This window comes from Camelus bactrianus, chromosome 12 (assembly GCF_048773025.1).
Source record: "Camelus bactrianus isolate YW-2024 breed Bactrian camel chromosome 12, ASM4877302v1, whole genome shotgun sequence".
NCBI lineage: Eukaryota > Metazoa > Chordata > Mammalia > Artiodactyla > Camelidae > Camelus > Camelus bactrianus.
Genome location: NC_133550.1, coordinates 21,731,935 through 21,759,462, shown reverse-complemented (window position 1 = coordinate 21,759,462; position 27,528 = coordinate 21,731,935). Strand labels below are relative to the sequence as shown.

At 42.8% G+C, this 27,528-nt stretch overlaps 1 long non-coding RNA gene across 1 annotated transcript in view; it reads left to right on the top strand.

Annotated features, from left to right (window-relative positions):
• Positions 1-5,397: 5,397 nt before the first annotated feature.
• LOC141579510 (uncharacterized) overlaps positions 5,398-27,528 on the top strand; it is a 389,281-nt gene continuing 367,150 nt past the window's right edge. The window contains exon 1 of the long non-coding RNA XR_012511048.1: positions 5,398-5,779. This is a non-coding gene — a long non-coding RNA (uncharacterized LOC141579510). The remainder of the gene's footprint in view (positions 5,780-27,528) is intronic.

Genomic DNA, 27,528 nt, shown 5'->3' with positions numbered 1-27,528 from the left:
GTCCCCCTGATCAAAAGATTGGTTCAGAGATGGGCATGTTATCAAGGTTAAGTCCTGGGGTTTGTGTACCAGCTTTTAGGAATTCCACAACAAATTCAACAAGTATGTATTAAGCACTGATGTACAAGTCACTCTTTGCTGGAAATTCAACAGTAGACCAAACAGACAAAAATCTCTACCCCTGTGGATCTTCTTTGAGCCCCCTGTGGATCAGACCCTACCTGAAAACAACTACCACTGAACTTGTCAGATTAAATCAACCCCTAGTTGTCATCCTTTAAGCCAGTTAGGGGTTTAAGTGACTTGAAATTGAGGAATACTAACTGGTATATCCACCCCCCCTCCCCCTTTAAATGCCACTTTTCTCAGTTCAACTTTCTACTCCTTTGTTATTTCATTTGTTTATTTGATTAGTTAAACCTGACCTTGGTCCAAAAAAGAGCTAAGCCCACTTACAATTATGCAACAAAACCATGCAGCAAGCTAACTGGAAATTTTGATTTGAAAGTAGGTAGGAAATGCGACAAATTCATGAAATTCTTCCCATACAGAGTGCAGCACAATTGAGCTTTTAGGTTTCTAGCAGCCAAATAACAAGGGTGACATAATTCTAGCACAACTGGAAATGTACTGAAGATAAAACAACTCTATGAAGAGACGCACAACTATTACTAAGTCAAAAAGCAGAAGGTAGCACCCCCACCGCAGGCCTTAATGGAGAAGGCTCTGGAAGAATGATAAACAATGTCCTCAACAAAATCCTCACAGAAGCACACAATGATGTGTTTCTTGAGCTGTTTCTCTGAGCATCCCTCAGTTCACTCTTCAGAAAATCCATTTTTCAGGAGGAGAAATTTAATTCACTTTACTTTGTGAGAGGCACATCACAGATGTGAACTGGCAATTGTCCTTGGCAATGACAATAAAGTAAGTGGTCCAGAGCACTCTGGTAGTGCATAGCAGGGGCTTGCTACATAGTTGGAGGGGACACAGGTGCAGTCAGGGAAGGCTTCCTGGAAGAAGAGGCATCTGAAAGATGAGCTAACCTAGGGAAAGATGTATGTGTATGTGTGTACACATTTACAAGCATTTTAGGCAGAGGGAACATCATGTGGAAAAGTGAGGCGGTGCGTGCAAATATGGCGAATCAGAGAAGCTGAAACAAGTCCTGTCTGGCTGCAGTATGAGGTGCAGGGGGAGAGCGGTGGTGGAGGCTTGGATGAGCCCCGAGAGATGGGCAGAGGCTGGGTTATGAATGAGCTTAAAATCAGGGACAAGTTTGGTGGGGAAAGATTCCATTTTGGATGATGAGAGGAAGTAACCTTGAATATTGACTAAGAAGAAGTTACAGTGATCGGAAGCCCTAGGGGGAAAGAAGGGAGCAAGGATCCAAAAGAAGAGAGTAGTTCAAGGAGAGGGTCCTACCTACCCTCTTCTGTGGAAGGTTAGACCGTCCAGAGCCGGCTACGTTCCACGGCGCCCTGAGTTCCATCCAACCTCTAAACTAAGAGGCTTGCCAGAGGCCCTAAGAGGTCTTGACTGGTGGGTCCTGGGGACCTCAAGGAGGTTCGCACTTTATTAGAAATCCATAAAGAGGAGGGCTAACCTGTGTGTCCTTTAGGGAATCTTCCTTAAGTAAGTGCGAATCAGGCTTCCAGGACTTTGGCCAGCAGCGATCTTGGGATGATCATCCGTGGGGAACACTGGTCTAGTCCATGCTGCTCATTTTCAAAGGAATGGCATATTTTTACAGTCAACTGCACCAAACTGGTCATCCCTTGCGAAAATTGAGCCTACCCAGGACATAGGTGAGAACTGCAGGCCATTTCAAAGGTGAGTAGAGGGAGCATGCTGGCTGGGGTCCACTCCTCGGTCACTGCAGTCTGCACATCTTTGATGTGCTGTCTCTTCCATTAGCCTGGTCTTGGAAGACACAGTGTTGCCTATTTAAATGTTGCGACTCGAGTGCTTTGCACAGCGACTGGAACAGAGTAGGTGCTTAAGACACACAGAATGAGAAATGAATAACTGGGACCTCAGTGGAGGGTGGCTGGGGAGGAGGGAGTGGGGGTGGGGCAGGCAGGGCCGATCAGCCTGGCCCCAAGTGGATCCAGCCACAGCTAATGTGGGCCGCAGTCCCAAGGAGCTCGGGGCAGGTCTGTGGGCAGCAGAGACTCCATAATTGGACTAGTTGAAGCAGCAATCAGGGAGCAGGAGCAGGGGCGAAGAAAGAAGGCCAGGTTGTCTGTGTTGAACCAAAGGAGCTGAGGTTCAAGGGTGGACCAGAGTCCCAGGGGTTAAATTAGAAAGCAGGGTGAAACCCAGTGGTGTCTGTATGTGACGAGGATGCAGCTGCTGCTTGGATGAGGCCCATAGCAGGTCACCAACTTTGGAAAACAGGATTAATTCCAGACCCCCATGGCCAAAATGGGGGCCTGTGCTAGAGAAGAGAAGAGATTGGTGTTTTGCCTGTCAGTTCTCTGATTCTTATTTCCTTATTATACACCGAACCAGACACTGTTGATCTCAACCTGTGAGTTTGAGAAAAAGAGTGAGGAAAAATAAACGTCCTTTGGCTCATAGCTATTAACCCAATTTATTTTATTTCAGATCTCTGTGCTACGTAGAGACACCAAGACTAGTTCATTCACTCTGACAGCTTACAAAACTTGAGACAGTGGCAAGATGGCTTCTAATGACCTTTCTGGAAACATCTTGGGTTAAATGGTGCTTTATTTTCTCTTTTCTTCATCTAAAAGGAACTTTGGAACTTGTTGTGGACTCACTGAAGGAAGACTAAACTCAACCTTTTGCCTCTCAAACGCTGGATCTTAGATGTTACTACGTATTCTCTCCTTTTAATAAAAAGTAGCAATTTCTGCTTCAGGATGTGGCTTCCTCCTTTGGCCCGAGGCTTGACGATCTCCTATAGATAGCACATGGCGTTCCATGAATATCTTCAAGTAGGACCTGCAACGTCTGAATTAGCTTTTCCCCTCCTGGGGCTTTGTCTGGGACAGAAGTTCCAGGATGTTGGTGTTTAAATAATTTCACAATTCCTAGTCACAATTCCACCCCACCTCCAACCCTGAGCCCAGGGTTTGTGGGGGCATTAAAATAAAACAGAGCTCAGGCAAGCATAAGAAAAAAAAATTAATGTAGTTATGGGCTCTCAGGGTAAAAGAGCAATTGATGAAAAGTAATTGCTAGATTTACATCCATTTTCTTCTGGAGTTTAAGGTGGGAAGGGGGAAATTGTGGGATGCTGGCTGCATAACATTTCATGAGCAAAAACAAAAAACAAAAAACAAAAAAAAAACCCCCCCAAAACCAACAGTTAGCTTTGCTTACCAACTCTGAAAAATTCAGATACAAGCACCAGTGTAGGGGCAAGAACAGCTTGCAGCAGCGTTTCTGATCCCCTGGGAACTGGCGCCCAGGCTGGCACCCTCCACCAGGATGTGGTTTTCTGGTGAGTGAAGGCCATTGATGGGCCTAGAAATTGGCCTTTTATGTTCGCGCACTGACCATGTGACTCTTCATCACTGTCCTAAAGCATTAGCAAAATAACCTGTCAGTCATGATGTGATTGAGCAAAATGTACAAAATGTACAAAGGAAATTAGTTTACTAACTCCATTAGGTTCAAAGGCAAGTGGAGACTGAAACAATAATCTAATGGTAATATTTTAATTTTCACAATTAGTTATCTGACAGGGTAGTTCTCTTTTAATTTAGCTTTCTAGATGGTGAAATAATGAAGTTTAAGGAGCCTGGTAGAGAAACAGAGGAAATTAGGGTGCCAAGCAAATCAACACACTTAATCCTCTTTATAGACTTTCAGAGTTACAACCCACTCTTGCTAGAAAGTACTATTTCAGCCACCACAGCAGAATAAATCCATAAGAGAAAAGGAAAGAAACAAGAAAACTGCCCTCAAACCCCACAGAAAAGGCAGCTGAAGTCAATGAATTTTCCCAAATGAGTGACTCTTGAGATGGTGAGATTCCAGCCCCTGCTCTAAGTGGTGCTTGAACTTCCAGATTTGCAAGTTAAATGGAATCTCTAGTTGGAAATTGGAGTTTGCCTGTAAGCAGCTCTAATTCTCCTACTGTCTCGTTAAATAGGTTACAACAGGCAGGCAGGCAGGCAGGCAGGCAGGCAGGCAGGCAGGCAGGCAAGCAGGTAAGCAGGTAGTCCTGTCGGCCAGACCTGGGAGAAATGCGAATAGGGCAGGAAGTCTGTGTCTCTGCTCAACGATTCTCTCTGCAAGAATCGGCAAAGGTGCGTGGGTGACAAGAGTAAGGAGGAAAAGGAAGAGAAAGGAGGGGCAACTCTCAAAACACCGCCCAAGGAAGTGAAGCTCTTGTCACAACTGCAGCAGGAATGCACTGATACTACTTTTTCCCTCACAACTGAGGTGGATGCGTCTGTCAGGGAAGCGCACTCCGTGGGAGCAACATCCCTGGAAACAGATCTAAGTCACTCGATTTTTCATAGTGCAAGTGCACATCCGTGGACGGGGTGACCGGCGCCGGGCAGGTCGTTCCTGTTACTCTTACGGACGTTGTTTTTATTAGCGTCTTGAGAGTTAATACTGGAGAATGGCATTTTCTTTTCCCCCTCACTTTGAAGATCTGATGCTGAAATTGATTTCAAATGTCTAAATGAAAACCAGAGATTATTCACTGATTTACGAGCATCGTAGGGATGGGGTAGCTAGGTGTGTTACTGTTAGTGTTTTAAGTGGTTCATTCTCTCCCTATTCTGTTTATGAATGAAGTTTGCTGACATATCAGCTATGTGGTGGCAAAGTTTTAATCATCTCTGCGACCAAATGGAAGTTCATGTGCTCAATGCACCATGGGTTGGAACAAACGGAAACGTCAGAATCTGGAGCAGAGAAGGGTTTACTGCAGGGCTGAGCAAGGAGGACTGTGTGGCTCATGCCCAAGAAAACCCCAACTCCCTGAAGGGTTTTAGCAAAGCACATTTAAAGACCAGGTAAGGGAGGGAGGTCTCAGGGTACGTGATCGGCTCGTGCACAATCCTCTGATCGGTTGATGTAGAGGTAACAGGGCGGTCAACACTATCAAGCCCTAGGCGCCAGGAGGTCTGGGGGCCACGTGTTCTCGATCATCAGGTAGTTAATTTCTTCCCTTTGGTGGTGGTTTTAAGCATCTGAAAAACTCAGGAAATATGTATGAGATACTGTTATCCGGGTGCTTCAGAGAGGAGCTGCAGCAGGGGGTATGGGTCTGACCCTGGAAGGCCCCACAGGGTCCTGCTCATCCGACACTTTGCATATTTGCTTTCATAATATTTTGCATGTTTTGTGTGCTTTAAACTCTGCTGATTAGACTGTTGGCCCTGGAGGGGAGGATCTTTTCCAAGACATCTTTATATCCCTCACAGATACCTGTGTACGTGGACCTCTGCATACTCATATTGATTAAGTGTGTATTTCCACATCCTCCATGCGCTCTGAATGCAAAATCATAATTTTCAGATCCAGAAGACCTCGAGAGACTCATTTTATAGAAGAGGAAACTGAGAAGAAAGAGAAAAAAAAAAAAATGTGCTCACAGGCACAGGGCCCAGTGGGGATTAGAACTCAGCTGTCAGACTTCTACTTTTTCCTTTTCGCTCCTTCCTGGTTGGAGAAACCGGTGTCACTAAGCAAAGTTCAAGAGACTGGTGGCTGGTGGTGAAACGGATTCGCGGCTCACATCACGGGCTGATAAGGCAGTGTTGCGGGCTTTGAGAGTCAGGACTGTTAGGTAAGTGGAACACAGGGCATTCTGTGCGTCACTCGGTACCCAGGGCTATGGGGGACGCTTCTCTGCCTCGATGCAGGCAAAGAGGAAGTCCCACTAGGCAGTAGCTCCCGGGCATGAGCCGAGATAGAAAGAAGAGAATGAGGCAGCAGAGTGTGCCTGCTGGCTTTCTTACCCTAGGCCTAGGATGCTGGTTTTCTGGAAAGGTTCTCTATAAGCAGCTATCTCTGGGCTACCAGCCTTAGGGGAAACATTCTTTTCTTTGACCCATGATCCAAAGGCAAACCTAAGGAATGGCTTTTCTCAGCTTGCATCCCAAATAATGCCTCCTCCCCTCCCTCTCTCCCTTCTTTCCTTCTGAGAACATTTGTTGATCATCTGCTATACGCTGAGCACGATGCTGGGTGCACAATGGGGAGACAGATGAAAAAGCCAGCCGCCTGGCTCTGGGGCGCCCGGTGACAGTAGAGAGACGGCTGTCATAAACACTCACCCAACAGGGAGATCAGCTCTGACAGAGGCATCTCCGAAGTGTTAACGGGGGCACAAAGAAGGGGGAACTTCGAGAGGACGTGACCTCAAGTCGTTGTGGAGGAGTTATGGGGGAGGGGTGGTTTCAGGGGAAGAGAGATGTCCCTGGGGGCGGAGCAGCAGGTGCAGACACAGGAAAGCATGAGGAACCCAGAACGCTCAGGAATCCACCCAGAAGTAGCTGGTGTGGGAGACAGCGGGGACTTGTGTGCAGAGGAGCCAAAAGCTGAGGCAGGAGAGGAGAAATCTAAAGGACACTGGCCAACGTGCTTTATATTTTATGTATTTTACTTTATATTTTAGCTCATAGAGATGGGGAGGAAAGAACCACAGAGCAGAAACTAACTGTGCTAGTGTCCTTTCCCTCAAAGTAACATGCAATGCTGACTATAAAGAGCTCTGCTAGAGAAAAAATGTATCTGGGCTCATTTCATTTCCCCGTAAAGATGAAAATTAGTTCTTGGAGATACCTTTTGCTTTTGCAGTTATTAAGCTTTTCCAAATGGTGTGCAATCGTACTTATATAAAGCAAATCATAGCATCGATTTAAAATGTATTCTCGAAGTTAATGGAAAGGGCAAGGACTGGGGATTGGGAGACCTGGGTCCTGGGTCCAGGGCCACCAGTAACAGGATGTGGGAATCCCCTCTGTTGGGTCTTTCTCATTCATCGTGTTTGGGGAGGGGGATGGGAGCTCTCCAGGGACCTTTCAGCATTTGGATTGAAGTGTGTAACTTGTGGACATGAGTGACGTGTGTGTGTGTGTGTGTGTAGGTATTTGCGTGTTTATGTCTCGCCTAATTCCGGTAAGAATATGAGGCAATTGAGAATGAAGGGCACTTACTCAATAAGGGTCAAAATCCTAAACTTCGATTGGAAGACCAGAGTCAAGTCGTACAGAGTGGCGAGGGATGACATAGGGTTGCTAACATTTCATTTTGCCAAATAAGGTTATTATAAAAATAAGCAAAGCAAAGAAAAACAACCTATTGATTCACACCGAAACCAGAGAACGGAATGACAGCAGAATAAAGAACAGCCTTCTGAGTTGCTACCATGCCATCTCACTTAATTTTTATTAATTTTTGGTGGGTAATACATGCATTAGTTTCAAAATTCGAAAGGTGAAAACATACATACAATAAAAAGCCTTCCCCTTGTCGCCGGGCAGGCACTATGCTCTCTAGCCACCAAGATAAGGTAGAAAATATGACAATTTGCAAAGCTCCCAAGGATCAAGGTTTATGACAAAAGAAAGGCTTTTTTTTTTTTTTTTTTTTGAGGGAGGAGAACTTTAAGCTCTCAAAGAAATGTGTCAACAGGGTACCTACCCAACAAAGGCTCTGGAGTAAAATCATGGAAAATAAACAGTGATATCCATGGACAATGTAGAGAACCTGCTCACTTCCCAGCACTTCATCTATTTCAGAATTTAAAGAAATACTGAGTTGAATTCCCCAAATTCTGTCCTATTCAAAAAACAAGAACAGACTTTGGCCTGGAGTATTTTGAGGGAAGAGTTTACCCCCCAAAACCTTATTTATTTGTGCCTTTGAGGAATCTTATTGTTTATGTTTAATTTTGAAAAGGACTACAACCTGATTTGATTCTGGGATAATTCAGCCTCCCCCAAATGCAGCCCTGTACAACTGAAGGAGGAGATCTTTGTGTGTGTGTGTGTGTGTGTGTGTGCGTGCGTGTGTGAGATTAATTAATTAATTAATTAATTAAAAGACTTTTATTGAAGTGTAGTTAATTTACAATGTTCGTTTCAGGTGTACAGCAAAGTGATTCAGTTATACATATATATACATACATATATTCTCTTTTCAGATTCTTTTCCGTTATATGTGATTCCAAAACATTGAGTATAGTTCCCTGTGGTATGCAGTAGGTCCTTGTTGTTTACCTGTTTTGTATAAAATGGTTGAGTGTTATCCATTTATATGTGAAAGGGCAACTGTCCCAGAAGACTCTGCTTGGACATAATTACTGTTTGGCTGTTCTCCTGGGCGGTAATTGGTTAATAGGTTGAACTGCTTTTAGAGGCCCCTCCCCTTTTGTGAAAGTGGAGTCCCATGATCAGCATAAAAAGGGGCCTGAGTGGTCAAAGTAGGTACCTTGGACTTGGAGCCCAGGTGCAGGTTGAACTCAGAGTGGCTGTGGGTGACTCCTGGATGTGCCATTGAACCTGATGCGCTAGCTGTTGGAAAGTGAATCCTGTCAGCTCAGACTAGTGGGAGAATAAACGCGGTAAAGGGGTATTAAAAGCCTTGGATCAATGCCCATTATGTAACGTGGCCATAAATCATTGCCTGTAGAACGAAGGACTGACACCAGATCAATAATTGCCAGAAAAATGAAAATCTTCCTGAAATGAAACAAAAAGCAGTGATTGAACAGTTAAACCTAAAACCAGCCAGCTTCTCAAGGAGGGGATAAGAGACTGAGAGACCCAGGCCGGGACTTTGTTGAGGTGAGAGCCTGTTGGCGTAGAGTTCTGAGGGCGTGAGAGGAGATAAACTCTCTTATTTTTGTTTTTAATAGTCTGTGGGCCCCTCTAGTTAATGGAGGTACAGATTTCCCCCAAAATCAGACTTGTTCATTGCAGTAGAATTTAAAGAGCCCCCAGGACAGGTCTTCCCTGGAACCCTTCCCTGGCTCGAAACAGGTCTTAGGGAATGTTCTGGAGACAAAACAAGAGCTCTTGTCCAAAGCTGCAGCAGCAGGGCGGGGCTTAGACAGGGCCGCGAAGTCCCACTTCCTCCCATCACAGGCCGGCAGCAATAAAGCCCCAGCCACCAAGCAGGGTCTGAGGGCCAGGCCTCCCACGGAGCCCGCTCCCCTGTGCTTCCTCTTCCTCTCCTCTTCCCTGACCACGTGTGAAGCTGGGTTAGCTTTCTCAGGAGTACACAAAACCCACAAACTTTCTCGCTAGTCTGCCTGTGTTTGTTGCCATGTTAATTGGTCTCTAGTTCAGCTCATCTTTCAGCCAAAGAGTTAATGACCTGTAAACAAATAGACAGTGGTTCACAAGGGCCCAGGTAGTCAAAAAGCCCTGAGGTGAATCTTTTGTAAAGCAAAGCATCTTCAGTGTGTGTGTGTGTGTGTGTGTGGTGCAGAAATACCTCCTCTATTTCATCTGTTTTATAGGATAGTGCACTACGGGGCTCTCTAACCAGTAAGGGTATCGCTGGTAGTTGCAGTCAGAAGAATGCTGATGAGATTTCCAGTTCAATTCAGAGAAAATGAGGTCGGATTTCCTCACAGCAGCAGAATGGCTGTTACCTTAAAATGGCTCATTGCGACCACCCATTCTTTCGCTCCAGTCTACATTTCAAGATCAGGGTTTTAATTAAGTAGCAAGAATCTGATGCTCCTGCATCAGGGAAACACACATCCCACCTGCCCCTGGAGAGATGGGTGAAGATCCCTTGTTGGCGAAAGCTATGAACTTGGAGCTGGGGGCCTTCCAGGAGGAGGTGATCTATTGCGGGCCAACTGGGAGATGGTGTCAATGTCAGGGCTGAGTCTCTATTTGTCCACCTCTGGTCTTTAAACTTCTGAGAATGCCATGTTTGGTTGGAATGCTTTATCTTCGCTAAGAGAAGTGTTATTGCACAAGGAAAAACATGAGATGAATACACAAAGATGAATAAGCCATTTAAAAAGGAGTAGTGTTTGGATAACTTCCGTTCTCTTATTTCTCTTGCACTGAAAGATTGTGCTCATTATAAAAATTCTGAAAAATTTAGAAAAGCACAAAGAAAATGTATTCCCTGGTCTTTTATTTTCTGGGCACACATGTATTATCAAAGTTGATCACATTGGACAAGTGAAACCTGCTTTTCAGTTAATATATAAAGGACATTTCTCCCTGCCATTTAACATTATTGTGCAACCATTATTTTGTGGCTATATGATACATTTGTTGGACATTAGCATTAAACATTTTTTTTTTTTGGTAAATGTTCTTTAAGTGGTGATGAGCACGCTATAGCTAACTCTTTGTGCTGTCCATTACTTTCATAGGATAAACGTATATAAGGATTTCTGTTGTCTAAAACTATATTTACCCAAAGTGGAGGGAGGAAGACTGACTGAGCCCTGACTGCTAGGTACTAATATCAGGAGGGCAGCATAACACAGTATTTAAAAAGCATGGGATTTACAGTCAAAACTGCCCTCATTTATCCATTCATCTGACTATCGACATTTAGGTTGCTTCCGTATCTTGGCTATTGTAAATAGTGCTGCTATGAACATTGAGGTGCATGTATCTTTTCAAATTAGAGTTCCTCCAGGTATATGCTCAGGAGTAAGATTGCTGGATCATGTGGTGAGTCTATTTTTAGTTTTTTAAGGCATCTCCATACTGTTTCCCATAATGGCTGCACCAGACTACCTTCCCACCAACAGTGGAGGAGGGTTTGTTTTTCTCCACAGCCTCTCCAGCATTTATTATTTGTAGACTTTTTAAATGATGGTCATTCTGACTGATGTGAGGTGATACCTCATTACACTGCCCTTATTCAAACCCCATTTCTACTTTGTGTATGCTCAGTTTCCAAATCTGGAAAATGGGGATAAGAATGGTAACTATGTTCTAGGGTTGCAGGGTGAGATAAATGAGTTAATATAGAAACATACATCTGACCCACTATTGTATTTTCCTCCTTTAGTTCCATAAATGGCTCAATTAGATGGGTATTATTATGGCCAAATTGCTGAGGGGAAAGCAGGTGCCCAGAAAAGAGAAGTGACTCACCGAAAGCAGCCAAACCCAGATTCTGTGTGTCCAGCTCCAGGGTGCATTCTTTTCTCTCCTATCCAATAACTATTAATTTAATCCAAGGAGAAACTTTAATGAAACACTAGCTCTAGAAGTATGATTTTTCAGTCTCATTTCAGATCTCTGCCAAAGCGTCACTGCCCCAGAGGGGAGCAGCTGCCCGTGATGTCACTCTGTGCTTCTGCCCAGTGCGTGGGATGGTGTCATTCTCTCTCAAACTCATATTCCTATTTATGTCTGTCTTTTCCACTGGAATGGATGCTGTCTGAGGAGGGCTGTGCCTTTTCAATGATGTAACACCAAATCTGGCACCTAGAAGACTTTTTAAAAAAAATAAGTAAATCTTATCATTTAGTTGTGAACATAGCCTAAATGACCACATTCTTGCCAAATTATTCCCTTTGCTTTTGCAGTGAAGATTATCTATATGCATCAGATTACCCAGATAATCTCCAACTTTTCCTTTCGCTTTTACCTAAAAGCATCTTTGATTGTTAGATTTAAAAAAAAGCAACCAAACAATATAAACATTGATAAAATCTTAAACCGAATAGTTACGTAAAACATAATTGTCAGTGATAGACATCGTCTCCTGCTCTCACATCCAGCACTTTTGAGAAGTTGTCTCCAAGCAGGTAAAGGGCTCATATTTGGAAGAGCTCATATTTTCATATTATGAAAACACTCCTAGCTACACTCTCATTTCGTAAAGCCCAGAGTTACACTTGCCTGGTACAGGCTGTGTCTACAGGCGTAATTCCCTTGACCGGGTTGCCTGACTGATCCGTCGAAACAACTGGATGATTCCACAGAAAAGAATAAGTAGAACCAGGCTTCAGTCCCTTTGTTTTGACTAATTTGCTGTGTTGCCTTTTCTTCCTCCATCTCTTAAGGAATTTCCATTTATTCTTCAAGTCTCCATTTGAGAACCTCCTCTGTCTCAAGCTTCTCTTATTTCCCTCTTGCACTGGGAAGGAATTCGGCTCTCTTGCTGCTTCCACGATCCCTTGCACAGAGGAGGGTATGGCTCTGAGGCCTTTGTAGCACAGTTATGTTTTTGAATCTGTGTTCTCGTTTGGACGGAGACTCTTTAGTGCAGTGGTCACTGACTAGAACGTAACACAGCATGTTGTAAGTTCTGCTTAATGACTGACGAGTGAATAAATGAACTATTGGTGTGGATATGTGTACTTAGATTTTGTTACGTGAATAACAAGGCGCCAAGGGAGATCTCTATTTTTTTTCCTCCAGCTTTCTTAAGATATACTTGACATAAACGTTATGTAATTTTAAGGTATAGAACATGGTGATTTGATACATTTAGATATTGCAAAATGAGGTTGTAGTTTCAATCTTCAGCACCTCTGTTATACAAACAAACAAACCAAATTACCCCTCCCCCAAAAACCAAAACACCATGCGTTTATATATTGCAAAATGATTACCACCATCCAAGGGAGGTTTATAAGTAAGGGAACAGCAGAATCCAATCTGTGGTTTAGGACTACCTGTTTAAGTGGGCCCAGCTCCACCCCAGTCCTGGCACTCAGTCTCTTAGGCACCATGCGGAATGACTGCAACTTACTCTTTCTACCTTAGACATTTCATTTGAAGACGCTTTGTTTCATTTTTTGGTGTCTCTGTAGTCTGACCCTTCTTTCTGAAGGTTATAATTTATTTACTTTTTTCTCCCTAGATTTTCTTCAAACGTTGGGTGGTGCTTTATCTCGATCCTTGGTACTTCCATGATCAGAAAATATCATCCTTTCCAGCACTGAAGCCATTTAACAGTGGAGAGTGGGTGGGAAATGTGCCACAGGCTGCTCAAATAGGGTCAGGACTTCCAGGAAGGATTGCAAGTTTCAAGGGGGTCCCAGGTGGGACTCCTGCATCTTGGTTCTATCATGACTTTCCTCTACCCACTGAAACCCCCTTAAGAATAGTGTCAATGTCTTATGCATTGTTTCATCTCCAGCATCGTAGATACAGGGAGAAAAAAGCACTGTGATAAACTAATGCAAGACTGACTGACCCACTGATGGAAGGAGGGAGGCTTTTCGGACCAAGAGCTCATTTGGATTTCAGTAACACTGATAGTCCCCAGAAGGGTGGTGACAGAAGCTAAAATTTTGTAGGCTACACCCTTTAAGCAATGCCCTATCACCAGCACTCCCTTTGGAGGTAAATAATCCTAGGGTGTTTGGAAAATTGTCAAGAAGTAAAGTAAGCCCATGAGGTTCATCTTCTTTCACAGGGAATTTATAAACTCTAAAGCACACCTCTCAAGGAGGTGGGCGGTAACAATAGCTCAGTGGTAAAGGTCATGCTTAGCATGCACAAAGTCCTGGGTTCCATCCCCAGTACCGCCATTAAAAAAAAAAAGAAGCATGATTCTCATTACCAAGTTGACTAGTAATGTGACTGGTAGACTTTTGCTTGGGAATTAAAAGTCAGCAAGACCATTCCTTTATTTTAAGTGGGCTCATATTTGCCCTGGTCCCATGGATTCTTCTTTCTTCCTCTCCTATTGCCTCAAATAACATTTTCTATGCAACTGAAGCTTCTATTAGGGCAGAAGAAAAGCAGAGGGCGAGGGTCTGTTGAGACCTAAGTCTTTCTGCTGGAGGATGTGTTGTGCTGGGACAGATGGGAGGGAGGGGACCCACGAGTGCTCCTGAGTTCTGGGAGTGGGCTGCAGGCGATGTGGGTGCCCACGGCCTGCTCCCAGCTAAGCTCCTGGCACTGTCGGCTGGTTGCTGACTCCTCCTTCACTGCTCTGATTTAGACGTGGGTAATCTAGGAGGGTTCCTCTTTAATACACATGAAGGGTACGTTGTTAGAGTTCATGGTGGTCCCCAGAGACATTCTAAGCTCCTTCAATACCTTAAAAAAAAGTTCTACCCATAAGGCCCTGCCCTTGTTTACAACTGGGTTCCAGGCTTTGGGTTTAAGTCTGGGACAGTCCCTTAGGGAATGTGAATGTGAGGTGACAGCCTGGTGTTGTGCGTCCTTCCCCTTTGCAGAGACACTTCATCTTCCCCACATCCCGTCTGTGTTTGGGAGACACCGTTGCTGCCGGGATGTGTAACAGACATGCAGGAACTTACAACACCCTGCGCGCTGGGCTCTGGGTCTGGGAGATGTTAAGTGGCCGCGGCTGTCTTCACCCAGAGCCTGGTTTCGAACTGTTCTTTGCTTTAGGCTGAAGGGACCGCAGCCAAAGAGCAGACCGAGGTGGAGCCGACTCTGCTGATGACACGGGCTTTCCACAGCCCCCCCAGGAGAAGCTTCCACTCCTTTGGACTCGGGGGCATAGCAGAGTGGAGCTCGGTTACACCTCCGTCAAACACTGCCTTCTGAAGCTGTCCCCACTGCTCCCATCCCCCTCCCCACCGCCCCCAGCTCCACACCAAGTTTACAAAGAAAATCGTCAGAGAGTTTAAGACCATGTCCACTACAGATCACTTTCCGGGGGGATTTCTGAGATGAGATGAGCATGGACTTCCTCGCAGGTCACCCAAGGTACACATTTAATCTTTCTACTATGTTCAGTTCTTAAATAAGTGATTTCCACTTATTTAAGCCTGGTCTGTCACAATTTTTTTTTTCCTGATGGCTCAAATAGTTGGTTTCACTTTCCTGTCACCGTGACTTGATTTCCCGGTTAGTTTTCTTCGTTCAGTCACCAGGTTGTCACTTATCTTGTGTCTGCCCTGCAGGTCACCACTCATCAGTCAGCTTTTCTGAACGGTGGGCTCCCAGCAGCTCTGCAGGAAGGTGACCCCTCCCCCCCCCAGCCCTGGGCACTGCTGATTCGGTCAAGGGCACACAGTGGAGCCAGTTATCACCCTTGCTGTGGGATTCTAAGTCTGCCTCTCTGAGAGACGGGAACCTTAATATTTGAACTTGAGAGCTATGGGTGCCCAGTGTATATTCACCTAGTGGACAAAGGAGCATGTTGTTAAGAAGGATAAGACTGGAGAGTCTAGGGGAGAGGTGGAGAAATACTTTTGTGTTTTTTAAATTGAAGGATAGTTGATTTACAATGCTGTGTTAGTTTCCGGTGCACAGCATAGTGATTCAGTTATACACACACACACACACACACACACACACACACATATATATTCTTTTTTGTTATAGGATATTACAAGATATTGAACATAGTTCCCCATGCTGTACAGTAGGACCTTGTTTATCTAGAGGTGGAGAAATTCTTGACCCTTTCCCATTCCTGTCCTTGTCTTCCTGAAGCCTGGCCACACTTCTGTCCTGGGGGCGGCGTGTGAATCACCTCTGTCTCCTTATGATCAATCTCCTACATTTTTTTTTTTTTCTTGAGCAAGTGTGAAGTTTTCTTCTGTCGCTTCTAATCAAAAGAATCTTAAAACCAGTCCAGATGTACCAAGTCAATATTTCCTTTGGCAATGCCACTGCTCCAAGAAGCAGATAAAGGCAGAGGATGGGAGAAAAGCGTAAACAGAGTTCATCATCAAGCCAGGAAATGGGAGGTTTTCTTCCTTTTTTCATCATAGCCACAGATTCCCTTCCTGAGGGGAACTTTGTGGTGCATGTGAGAGGTGGGAGACCAGAGCCTGCGGCAACAAATAACACAGAGCGTGATGTTGCTACAGTGGGGAAAGGAAGGCATTTTAAAAGACAGAATCCAGATTTGAGGTTACACACCTGTGGAGTGTGCGTCCGACAGAAAGACCTCGGTCCTCTCGGGCAGATCAGACGTTGAAGCTTGGATCCCTCCACAGGACACACAGCATTGGTAGGAGCCAGGAAAGGTTTGTTCTCGAAAGACTGATCAGGATGTTTTGACATTTGCATATTGTCATCTAATTTGCATTCTGGGGGAAACTAAGAGGACCCTGAAAGTTGTTTTGTTAATCACCATTCCCTTTTCCCACATTTGACGTCGATAATTTGTATCTCAATCATGATGTGACTAATTTGAATATGATTATTATTCAAACATGAAGGGTCTTGTGTTTTCATTACTAGAAAATAACTTTCTTCTTGAAGGAGCCAAGTTATGGAAAAGTCTGCGTTGTCTGTTTTTCATAAAGCACATTCTTTTTCTGCTTCATGCCAAAATCCTGTCTCAGCTGAAAATAAAGTGGAAAAATCTTCCTTGTGGTTGATGTACAGCTTTTTATGAGAAGGAATATATTATGGTTCTAACTCTGTCCTTTGACCTACTGTTCTGATTTAAGGTTACATGAGTAGAATATTTAAAAATCAGAAAGAGTATTTTGAATATGAACGTAAAAGAGAAATGTAAGGGCATTTTAAAATTTTGACATTAAAACATTGTTAAAAATTAACCAAAAACTTAAAGAAAAATCTTCCATTGGACAGTTTTTACTTTCACTTAGGAAGATCAAGGCAAAGAAATGCTAGTTAAGATTCTACCTGGCAGAGGTGCAAATTTCCTCCCCACTAACTTCATCAGAAACGCTGCCTGCTGCAAACTTCTCTTGGCAAAACTTCATTTCAGGTGTTGAATTTCAGTATTAGGTACACCAGCCTGGAATTCAGGTGTTTCCATCACTCATCTAGACCATTCTATTTTATGATCCATGTTGACTAGATGGGTTGGGGCAGCTCATCCTCCATTTTTATGGTCCTTCCCAGCCTGAAAATGAGTAACTGTTTCATGGGATTTTTCCTTCTTGCTTTGGTTTCCCCTTTTTACGCATTTTGCCAGATGGCTGAGTTTCACTGGGAGAAGAATTTTCCATAATAACGTATCACTTGGTACTCAGGGCCCATGGCCCCGCTCCCCTCCGCCTGCCATCTGCAGGAACCAGGGAACGGAGCAATGTGGCAAATGAGTCGGCCGCACAGAGCCTGGAGAAGGGGGTGGGGAGGAGAGATGCTCCAAGCAGGGGGAGGCTGGGATCCCGAGAGACGGGAAGGAAAAACCTATGACAGCAAGAGAGAGTGAGTGGGGTTGAGCGTGTGTGTTCGTGAGAGAGAGAGTGCCACGTACACACACTCAGGAGGAATTGTGTATGTAAGTATTTTGGAGTGTGTAAATGCTGGAGGGCATTCTGACAGATGTGGAACACGTGTGGCCCAACTCGGTATGGAGGAGGGGTGGACCAGTGGAGAGGCACAGTGCTGAGCTGCAAAAAGAGCTGAGGCTAAGATCCTGGGTGTGCACGTGAGGGCTTGGTGAGGGAAACCGTACTAAGAAGGTAGGACATTGTATAAATATACCACAGCTTCTTTAACGATATTCAATATCTTGCAGTAACCTATAATGAAAAAGAATATGAAAATGAATACATATATGCATATGTATGACTGGAACATTGTGCTGTACACCAGAAACTGACACACTGTAACTGACTATACTTCAATAGCAACAACAAAAAAGAAGGTAGGACAAACTCACCTTGTGCCGTTATCTGTGTTTGCTAAATTTTGTTGTATTGGTCAACAACAAGAAAAGAAATGGAACTCTTTACCCAGAGCCTGGATTTGTAATATTCAGGAAATTCCATGACTCATGGCATCTGCAGGCAGAGTAACCATCACACAAAATCTAAACAACGGGCTTACTTCAGGACCCAGAACCTTCACTCTGCTTAGTACAAAACAGGTTAACTTGCAAATATGGTCTTCATTTAGGCTGGGGATCATGGAAGCTAACTTTTGCACTTAATGACTTTCAGCAAATTCTCTCCAGGCTTCAATTTCCTCAACTGAAAATGAAGCAGTTGGGCTAGATAAATGTTCTCCAAATGGTTCTCTACAATTTTTCCTAGAAAGTGCCTCTCCCTCACTTCCAGGGTGCAAGCAGAGCTACGAGGGCTTTCCCTGTTAATGCCTTCGTCTTTAAGAAGGCATTCTGCTGATTAAAAGAAGAAAAGTATCTGGGACTCACCAGATGGAGCTCCCTTCTAGCTCTGTTATCCTAAGTATGTTCACATTGGGGTTGACATGAACACATTCTGACTCACTCAGTCAGTCAACAAATGTTACTGAGCATTTATTATGCACTTGGCAGAGTTCTAGGCAGTGAGGATAAATCAGCAAAGGAGACAAGGTCCTTACGCTTCAACATTCTGGTTGAAGGAAGGATGATACACAAAGTGATTAGAGCTGGTGCTTGGTGTATTCAAGCAGGGCAAGGGCAGAGACAGCTCCCCAGGGTGACATTTGAACAGGCATCTCAGTCAAGCAAGAAAAAGACTGTTAGGATCTGGGGAAGAGCGTTCCAGCAAGAGGGACCAGCGAGCAGAAGACTTCAGGCAGACAGAAGCCTGCGGATTTGTTTTCCCGCGTGCACTGATCTTGGTCTCTCTCCAGGCTTTGTGCTCCCGTAAGGAAGGAAACACTTGATGTGCTGAGGAAAGATGCTGGAGTCTCTCCTGCTTTCAGAAATGTGTGTCTCAGTGGGTGCTCCTTGCCCCACTCCAGGAGCTCCTCCCACCTCGCCTGCACAGCACAGTGCTCACTTCCCGCCCAGGGAAATAGCTTGTCCTGTCCCGTCCCTGGGGATCAGCCTCTGTCCTTGCTCTGTCTGCTGCGGTTAATGTGACGTGCCCTGATGAGTTTTTCTCTTCTGCACTTGAAACTGGCCACTGTCAGTAAGGCACTGATGCCCACTGGCCTTACCAAGGCCTCTGGTCCCCAGGACCCGACGCCCAGCAGCCTGGGGCTCTCTGTTCAGACCCCAGGCCTGTTTGGTCCTCTCAGCACCAGTAGGGCCTGGAGCCTTGTTCTCTACTAGAGGGGGCGTGAGAGGCATTAAAACCCAGGATCTATTTTTTTTTTTTTTGACTTTTTTTTTCTTTTGTTGAGTTCAGGAATGTGTTACAAAATCAAATTTGTTAATAGCAAATTTATTAATGGTATTGTTCATATCTCCTCTATCCTCATAGTTTTTTGTCTACTTGGGCCATTGGTATCTGAGAGATGTGGTTGAAATTTCCCACTACAATTGAAGATTTGTCTACTTCTTTATATACCTATCAGTGCCTTTTAAAAATTTATTTACTTATTTTTAAATGTTTTGTTTATTTTTGGGGGGAGGTAATTAGGTTTATTTATTATTGTTATTTACTTTAATGGAGGTACTGGGGATTGAACCCAGGACCTCATGCATGCTAAGTATGCTCTCTACCACTGAGCTACACTCTGCCCCCCAAGAACCTGAGCTCTTGAACTTCAGCATTTGGGTTTGCCTTCTGGTCCTGCTGAGTGACCTTGAGTCTTTTCCTGTTTTCCTCTTTGTCTCAGTTGTTCGACCTGTAAAATGAGAGTGATCATGATAGTACCCCTCTCTGAGATGATTGTTGTCAGGTCTAAAAGTAGGTTAATATATGTGAAATGCTTTTAAAGGTGTGTGATACATTATTTCATTCTTTTTTATATGCATGACTGGGACATTGTGTTGTACACCAGAAATTGATACACTGTAACTGACTGTACTTCAATTAAAAAAAATTAAAAAAAAAAAAAAAAACAACAGCCCAGATAGGATTGGGAAAAAAAAAAAAAAGAGTGTGTGATACATAGTAAATACCCGATAGGTTTTTGATTTGTAAGACAATCCTAGGACACTGCCCTGGGTTCCTTGCTCACCATTGCCATTCACTTGTCCTGGAGCCAACAGAACCCCCCACTTTTCTGAGAGGCTCAGAGTCCCCCAGACCAGGCTGCAGGAAGTGAGGCATCAGCTGCTATAGTCTAGACCTTCCCCAACCGAATGGGACCCTCATTTAGAATTTAACATCCAACCACAGATGGTCTGTACTTAACCAAATATTTTCACATGCATCCTCAACATGACATTGTGAAGTTTGAACTATTAACCTCATATTACACATGAGGCTTAGAGAGGCTGGGACTTGATCACACAGGTAATCAGTAGCCAAATTCATACTTTTTAAAACAAGGGTTCTGCTTAGAGTGTCCGAGTTCCTTTCTGTATACCTCAGCTGTCTCTAAGAAAAATCTTTGTATAAACTCACGGGTCAGAATATCAGGCAGACGAACTGGCTAAATCCAAGTATGGGAATAATCTGTTTTATCCAATTCTTGCTTCTTTGCTTTCCATCACCATTTTTCATGTCTTTCATGTCTGTTTCATTACTTACCCGTGTCCCTGGTCATTGCAATGTCACGAGTAAAGATGGTGTAGAAGATGTAACTTTGAATTATGTTAGTAATTTTCTGTTTTATTTTAAACATCATTTAAGTAAGGCTCATTAAAAAAAAACACTTCATGGAAGAATTCCTTCTCTCCTTTTTTATTTATATGTACATTGCAAAATAAAATAACTAAATCAGTTGATTGATTACTTACCAGAGACGTGACAGGTCAAGAAATCGCATCATTCTCATCGCAAGAGGAAAGTCTATGGAAAGAATAAAATAGAAGAGTTAAGACAAATACTGTTGGGTTTTGTATCAGCCATTCTCTTTCAAATGACAAGTTTCACAATTAAACCACAGTGGAGTTAAAATGTGAATGGACTGATTGCAGCTCCGAGTTACGATTATACAAAGCACCAGTCTGCAGAGTCCTGGTCCCAGACAGTTGACAGCCAACACTGCCACATTTGTTCTTTTTCTATAACCACGACTCCTGTCAAAACCCAAGAATATTTCAGTAATTATGATCTCCCTCCCGCCAAAGATCAAGTAGAGTTAGAATGCAGTTTCTTTTGATAACATATCTAATTGTTAAAGTAGTTTCTAGGAGTATAGTGGGTATAGCTCAGTGGTAGAGCACATGTCTAGCATGCATGAGATCCTGGGTTCAATCCCCAATACCTCCATTAAAAAAAAAAAATAAAAAAAATAAAAAAAATTTTAAAAAAAAAGTAGTTTCTAGGAGAATATTTTAAATTTATAACCCAAAGCCTTGGAGGTAAGGTCTTTTGGGTTTTTTTAAAACAATTTTTATTTATTTTCTGTTTGTTTGTTTTTGAAAAAAATTTTGTTGGTGGGTAATTAGATTTATTTATTTATTCTTAATGGAGGTACTGGGGATTAAACCTAGGACCTAGTGGATACTAGGCATGCACTCTACCACTGAGCTATACCCTCCCTCTAAAAGTCTTCCGCTTTATTGTATGAGAATTTTTTTTTGGCTCAGCTTTTCAAGAGCAGTGTCTGAGTTTTGTTGACTATTAGAAAGCTGCCTGTAGTTTGCAGAGTAGGGCTTTGGCTGGGGCTCTGTAGATGGTTTAAAAATCTTGTGGGGGGAGTGTTTTTCGGGCAAGATCCTGGCTTGTGCACTGGCTCTGCTCTTGCCGCCTTCTGCGTGTGCACTTGCTATTTACCCGTTTTGCTCACCAGTCTGCTCCACCAGTGATGGTTGGAGATGCGGTGCCCTGTGGTACCCGGGTCTCCATCACGAGGATGCAGCCTGAGATTTGGCCAGTGGCTTCCATTTTCCCTGTCTGACACCCCTGCTAAATCATATCAAGTAATTTCAAAACTGAACTCGTTCTTTTTCTCTTCTCTCTAGGAAGCTTGCCAAGCACATCCCTGCCTATGTATTAAGGGAATTGGGTAGTCAGGTCAGGAGAGTTCAGAAGGATAAAAGAGATATTCCAATTTCCACAATGTTGACAAAGAATTGCAGCACAAGATAGTTTACAATGTGCACCCTTTAGGTCTTCGTTTTAATCTGGCTCAGTTTGTGGCAGGAAACTGGACCCTTTCGACTCTCCCTGCTTTACAGGAAATCTCTGTGGGCTTTCACCCGGAGTCTGTTGCACCCATTTTAAAAGGAAATGTGACTTTATGCTCTTCTTACGCTCACAGGTCTGAAAGGAGCACTGTATTTGGAGACCACTGCGCAGAGCAGAACTAGCTTTAATTACCTCCTTGAGGTGTCAACAGTTAGGGAAACTGAGGAAGTCACAACTTCTGAGATGAGAGAGGCTTTTCAGGTAACTTGAAAAGGTTTAAAAAGGTGTCTTGGCACTTTTGTGAGTACAGTGTCCCAACTACTGTTTAATTATCTGTCCAAGTTAAAATGCACACGAAGAAAGCATTGAGACCACTGAATGCGTCCGAGAGAATGAAAGAATTCATTTTCTGGTGAATGCCTCTGAAATAGGTAAAACATAAGCTGCTCTAAGGCATCAAGTGGGTACAATTGATTTTAGTCCATTTTCTCTCTGTTGTAGCTCTTCCAGGTGACCCAGAGCAAATTATTTTAAGAGAGGATGACAATTTTTCCTAGCTGCCTTTCCAAATATAGAAACTGAGTTCATGCTTCCTGGCTGATATCTTTTTTTTTTTTTTTTCTTTAATGTGGGCTCAGCTTAGGTTAGGTGTGAGAGCTTGGTTCCGTCATCTTCAGGCTTCTGTGTCTAAAGAATGTTCAGTCCACGAAGAGAAGTTTTCTTCTCTCCTGTTACACACCTTTCCTTGCACTCAGCACAGCTCCTTCCTACTCTGTTAAGATTATGATCATGGTCTCTTGGACTCCAGGCCCATTGCAAAGACTTGCCTTTCCATTGTCCAAGAGTGGCTTCGTATTCTGAAATCTAATCAGACAGGGAAGTCCACCCTCCAAATATTTCTTTTTACCATGTTTACTGGAGAGTATGCCTGGGCTCTGTCCCAGGAGCTGGATGACAGCAGTGAAGCAAATGGAGAAATGTTCCTGCCCTCCTGGAGCTGATGCTCGAGGGGAGGGGAGACCAGCTTCTTCTTGAAAATATAAGTCGGTCTACTTGAAATCTTCCCTAACTGTCCCATTCCAAGATGTGTACCAGTGCCGTTTAGATGCATTTTACCAAGATCGAGATAATTCTTATTAAGAGAAAATTGCATTCACTCTGTTAAGGCACTGGTAAGCCAGGAGCCTTTCTGCTATAGTTGTATTTGTCTGGCCACCAAGATGATATGAGAAGAGAGGGCCTGAAACACAGACTCAGCCCAGAGATCCTTGTTTTACGTTTAAATTTAAAGGTGAAGACTCTTGGGAAGCAAAACCAAAAAAGACAAAAAAATTCCTGTCTTCTTGGAGCTTGCATTCAGGGGGAGGCAGGAAACAAAAAATAAGTAATATATGGAACTGCTCTTGTCTACACAGTTTGCAAAGTAACTTCACAAACACCCTTAATTCATTTAACAAATATTTATTGAGCATCCAATTCGTACCAGTCATTGTGCTTCTAACAACGATATAGTTGTTATGATTTTACCCATATTTTAAGACTGCAACACTCAGGTGAAGTTATTTTTCCAAAGTAATAGAGCTGGTGAATTGCAAAGCCAGGGCCCAAACTCACATTTTCAGTTTCCAAGTATAGTCCTGTTTCTAATGCAACAGCTATAACTTTAAAATCTGGGCCCTGAAGCTAACATTTCTTTAGAAAGGTCCTTGTTTCTTCTTTGATTCCGTCATTTACTACTTGACTGCAAAATAAATCCATTTCTGGGGAAATGGGTTCTACCTCCGGGGGCTCCGTGCCATGTGTGCTGCTGGATATTTTATCTTCAATTAGATGAGCTTGGTAGCCTAAAAATTCATTATGACTTGCAAAGAAAAGTGTGTCTGTGTGTTTTCAAATTTGCGTTCATAAACTTTTCTTAAGTGATTTTAAAGAAATTCATTTACCATATCTTCCCCTCCCTGTGTCATATCTTTTAGTTAATTTTATTCCTTCAATTTCCTCTAGTTAAATGAATTTAAAATTAGATCGTTTGACTCTTTCCTAAACTGTATTTGAGGAGTCTCTCAAACTTCAGTGAAGTCTTCTCTGGATTCATAAAAGCCCGTGGCTCTCTGAATTTATACTTCATGGGAGAAACAGGAGAGATTCTTGGAAATAATCTGAATTGACATCTATTTCTGCTGTTTTACAAAAGTTTCCCAAAGTAGGCTGTTTAAAATAAAATTAGAACTGTGGAAAAGTCAGTACAGAGTTGCAAATTGTAGTGTTTGCAGGCCCGAGAAATCAGGCTTCTTTTACTTAATGTGTACTCAGGGATTTTTTCCCTCAAGTTGTGTTTTTAACACTCTTCTCATTCCTTTTATTTTGGCCACTTGGTGCATCCATCTCCAGTGAAAAGGTTTAAACTGACTTTCCACCAGGATGAGTGCAGCAATGGGGACGTGAAGGAAGTCAGCACATTAGGACAGGGCACAGCAATTTAAAAAATAATCAACAAGCAGCTTGTAATTAATGAGCGGCTTGTATAATTAATAATCTCTAAAAAGATACTAAATAATAATCTTAAAAAAATACAGAAACAACCTTTTTTCGACATAGAAGTTATTACTATTAATATCTTGGTATGATCAATTCTTTTGGTCATGTTTTCCTCTTCCAAAAATATGTGATCATATATCATGGACTTCTTTTTCTGTGTCAATTCCTCTGTTTTTTTTTCAGTCTGCTTCATTTTTATGGCTCTTTAGTGGACTGATGTATTATGATTTCTCTACTATTGACCACTTATTTCTAATTTTCACTCTTACATCCTTAAAGTAAAATATTTAAGCACATCAGTGATTAGTTTCTTAAATGAATTCAAAGAAGTTAAATTGTTAGGTCAAAGAGTAGACAGGTTTTCATAGTTTGTTAATTTTGTCAAATTGTTCTCAAAACTCTATATTCTCAGCAGTAATAAAGCACGGTGAGCTGAAGCATTGGATAAGAAACTTTATATTATTTATTTATTTTTTAGTGGAAGTACTGGGGGTTGAACCCAGGACCTTGTGCACATGAAGCGTGCATGCTACCACTGAGCTATATCCACCCCCTTGGATAAGAAACTTTAAAATGTAGAAAGCACAATACATAAATTTGAAAAGTAGATTTCAGATAATTTCAACAACTAAGGATATTCTGATTTTTCTTCTTCTTCTTCTTTTTTTTTTTTTTTGGTGATTTTCTGTTTGACAACCTTTCCAAAGAAAGAAAAATGGAATGCCATTACAACTGAGAAGCTCTGCGGAGTTGAGCAGGCTGTCGGGAACTTTGGTCTCCAGTCCTGGTTCTGATGCTCCTTTGATGGGTGTGAATATAAGTTAGCCAGTTACCCTGCCTGGGCCTTATTTGTGGTTCCAGCACAATAATTAATAGCAACTTACTTACCCCCAGAGCGGACCATAAATCCTGTACTTTACCCCACGCCCCTGTGTGTGAAGTGTTTCATCTGTTGCCATGGGTGCCTGTTGTTCTGGCTGCCCAGTCGCCTTCTCTCACTTTCTGTCGTAGAACCACTCCCTGCCATCATCACAGACTCTCTTCCAGCCTACCTTGCAGTCTAACCCCATCCCCAGGCCCTGGACCCGTCTTGGCCAGTCAGAGCACCACAACCCCACTGCCGCAGAGACGGGTCTAAAGTGGGCATGTGGCCAAAGCCAGGCTCCTGTGAACTGTCCTCCTGGGTTTCTGATAGAATTGGTTCTCATGGCCTGCAAGAGCCAATGTCAATTTCTAGGAATTTTGCAGATCAGTTGTTAAACACAGCCGTTAGTAAAAATTAGATTATATAAACTTACAATTAAATTGTATGAAAATACGGTACTGAATACTCAAAATTCATAGCTTGCCAATTATTATACTTTATTTTATCATGATCCATTCTCTTAAGGTTATTTATGTGCATTGTATCTGTATGTGTGGTGGAAATTCTAAACAATCTGCCCTCTGTATTGGAGGGTTCCGCATTTGCGGAGCCAACCAACAGTTGATTGCAATTGAAATTGGAAACCCCTGGATAGGAAGGCCACCTGTACCACACCATTTTATATCAGGAACCTGAGCATGCATGGATTTTAGTATTCAAGGGGAGGTCCTGGAACCAACCCCCCGGGGATATTGATAGGCCACTATGCGTGTAATGGAAGTGCACATCCCTTCCATGCTGAATGGTGACAAGTTAGTAGGTTGCAACTGGCTGAGGGAGAAGTATTTACACTATGGAAATTGGCAGATGCTACAAACCAGAATTTTTTTCTGGAAAGCCAGTGGTCACACATTTACGTTACACCATCGGCTGAAACTATTGGGAAAGGGCCTTCTGCTTTTTCACTTTGTTGCTCTCCTAGTCAGATATAATCCTGGAGTAGCCAAAGGGCCCTTTTGGTTGTTTATGGAGAGCTTACCTCAAGAATAATGACAAGAAAAGTCAAGCTGAGGGGTGCAGAGAGAGAGGATTCTTAAGGTCAAGTGAGCATTTGGGATTTTATTTAGTTGGATGAGAAACAGGCTCAAACCATGTTAGGTTTCCGTAACTTATGGATGAAAGTCCTTTGATAATACAGATTCCATGATCTCTAAAACCCCCTCATAAGCTTTAATAACGCATTTAATAATATGTGATTCTAAAACTATATAAAAGGCAGACTCCTTAGCTAAATATTTGAGTTCCCATAGTTACTATCTATGAAAGAAATCAAATAAAAATAGTCCCCAGTGAATCCAAACATTCAGTTCTGTATGTTAGTGTTAAAAATCTTAGAACCAAATTTTAAAGTCTTAAGACAGATGAAATAACTTATGTTAATGATTTTCATTCATTTAAAAATTTTTTCTCCTTCCTGTAAAAATGAAATAATTGTGTTTAAGTTGATTCGCTTTAAAAGAATTTTAAAACCTTACTTCTAATCGTCCTGAGATAATGAGTATTTTTACCTCTAGTCAGTCAGAGCACTGTTTCCAGAAAATCAGTTAGAATGCAGTCACTTTGCATTTTGAGAAGACTGCAATTGCCCTCTTTGAATTATTGATTTCATTTTACCAAAGTGCTGCCACTGTGTACCCCGAGGTACCGTTTCTTAATTAGTGACTGGGTCCGGAGAAGGTCCTACTGAGGTGTTAGGACTACTCTCCAATTTGACATTGCCCTGGTGTATATTTAACACTTTATTCCTGGCTCACTGCAGCTATGACCCATTTCACATAGTGTTGACTCAAAAGAATCAAAATCTCACTGGTATGTTTACTTTCTGGGACTTGACTGTTGATAACTCAGAGGTGTTAGTGGTTAATTGTCAACGTTCACAAAAACTTTGGGACCAAACCTGATAATTTGCCAAGTGCTAAGATGGTTTAAATTTCCCCCTCCACCTCCCCCAAACAGAGTGTTCTCTTCTTTCTCTGGCTTTAAAAAGATGTTGGAGAAAGTCTGTTTAGATTTGGATGATCATATTTAAAAATAAACTCAACAAAAACCTTGACACTGGTAACTCTGCTAGAGTTATTTTTGGAAGCCAGAACGTTGGGGTCTTGTTGCCAATAGCTGGCTGCCCTCTCTCAAATCTATTACTAGTATGCCTCCTTTTCATTAATGATGTCTTATCTTGCAGTGGTGACAAGATACATATTCAAATTAATGTGAAAGAGAACTGTGCTGTAGTGGAACAAAACAAATCAGCCCTCTTTTGGACTGACCTGGAGTTAATGCCCTCCACTGGCATTTGCATTTC